The sequence below is a fragment of the Vigna angularis genome, chromosome 9 (genome assembly GCF_016808095.1).
Source record: "Vigna angularis cultivar LongXiaoDou No.4 chromosome 9, ASM1680809v1, whole genome shotgun sequence".
In the NCBI taxonomy this organism is placed as follows: Eukaryota; Viridiplantae; Streptophyta; class Magnoliopsida; order Fabales; family Fabaceae; genus Vigna; species Vigna angularis.
Genome location: NC_068978.1, coordinates 24,226,632 through 24,228,427, shown reverse-complemented (window position 1 = coordinate 24,228,427; position 1,796 = coordinate 24,226,632). Strand labels below are relative to the sequence as shown.

The window sequence follows — 1,796 nt, the reverse complement described above, 5'->3', positions numbered from 1 at the left end:
TTTGTTTCTTTTATTAAAATAATAACTTAATTACTAGTAACCAATTAATGTTATTATATATACATGTATTAAAAACGGGTGTTACAGAAAAACATTATAAGTTGTTAATAACAAAAAAAAAAGAAAGTGGTTTCATCCCCCTATATATACTATAGGGAATAAGTTTTTCCTATTGTACAACTATTGTTTTCCACATAAATTCACCACGAGTCACCATAAGACGTTGGCGACTTCACTTACATCAAAAGCTCTGCGGCTGTTTTTAGGTGGTAAATGGACTTTTCATCCAACTCATCTTCCGCTCCCTCAATAAACTCAATGTTTCCTAAATGAAGTACTGCAGCTACTATAAAAAGAAAAAAGAAGAAACATACACACACTCTTCAATGGGAATGTTACTGAGGGGTACCTGCTCATCTGCTGATCCCAACAACAACCTCCATAGCTCTCTTAGTTGCAACTTAGAATCATCCAACCCATCCAGCTCAATGCAATTTGATTGATTAAGGTAAATGGAATTTTCTCGGATCTCCCAGTTTGTACTTACCAGATTCCTAGACATGGGAAAACTCAAATGTAAACAATGAGTCTTGTAAGCTAACTTAAAAAACTTCAAAAAATAGTGCAACTTTATGGATATCACTCAACTTCATATGCATGAACACCTTCCAGCTACTGATTAGGAATTTCAATTAAAGTTTGGATCTGGACGTAATTCAATCTCATAAAAACCAATTTATAACATCAGAATTATTCTACAATAAAACATAATATACTTAACACATGAAGTAGATGAACCTCAATCATTTCTAATACAGTACACCTAACACACGACAAAATGATATTAATCAGCCAAATTAATTCACCTCAGAGCAATTATTAGGCCTAACCGGTTCTCTCAGGTAATTAGAAATTGTCGTTACTGCTGCTTCAATAGATGCATCTCCCCCTTGTGTCATCAGGTGTTATGTTAAACCAATAATTAAGGTAATCAAGAATAGCTAGATTAAGAAGAGAAGAATCTACCTTTTCTTTCCAATAAAAAATTTTCCCATATTTCTCAGCGAAGCGACTCCAAAAACAACGTGGGATGTCCAAAACAAGTAAAGCACCAACGTTGAAATTCAATATATTACCTGATCAACAAAAAACTCTTCATATATTACCTCTACTGCTAGACGTATCAAGACAGAAGCAAAACAAAAAAGTAAAGAAGGCACACAAAAGTAAGAAAGAAAATTGTGGGGGTATCCTTTACCATATATGGAGTGACCATAGTAAAAAACCTGGCGTATCAGGATAGTTCTGGGCCAAAATCCTTAACTTAAATCTGGTATCTACTACAATAGCAGCATCCTCTTCTGCTAGTCTTCTCTACTGCAGAAGCATCATTGACTAAACATCGATAATATTCCTTCTACCATAAACTCACAAACACCAAAATTTAGTTCGGTTAGTATTTTGAGATTGTGAAAGAAATAATTGATAGGATAGAGAAAATGTAAAGACAGTGGAATGTAGAGAAAATGTAAAGATAATGGAATGTGGAAGTAGTAGTTGGAAGAAGTGATGTAATTGTCTTTAGTTATAATAGATGTTGGCTTGCATCAAATGATAGAGTACATGGGTATTTATAGACCTATAGATTATTCTAGAACATGCTAGCCACAACTTATGTGGAATGTCCTAGATTTTTTACCTATGTAGAATGTTCTTGATTTTTTTCTTCCTATCTTAGGTTTTTCTATAATATTCTAGAACTTTTATTACATTTTAGTACTTCTATCTTAGGACTT

General features: G+C 33.2%; 1 long non-coding RNA gene across 1 annotated transcript; it reads right to left on the bottom strand.

The window, feature by feature from the left end:
* Positions 1-226: 226 nt before the first annotated feature.
* On the bottom strand, positions 227-1,523 carry LOC108346381 (uncharacterized). Its single transcript, XR_008245386.1, has 3 exons — positions 1,259-1,523; positions 1,027-1,136; positions 227-554 (listed from the first exon to the last, which is right to left on the bottom strand). It is a non-coding gene; the product is annotated as an uncharacterized LOC108346381 (long non-coding RNA).
* Between the last annotated feature and the right edge of the window lie 273 nt (positions 1,524-1,796).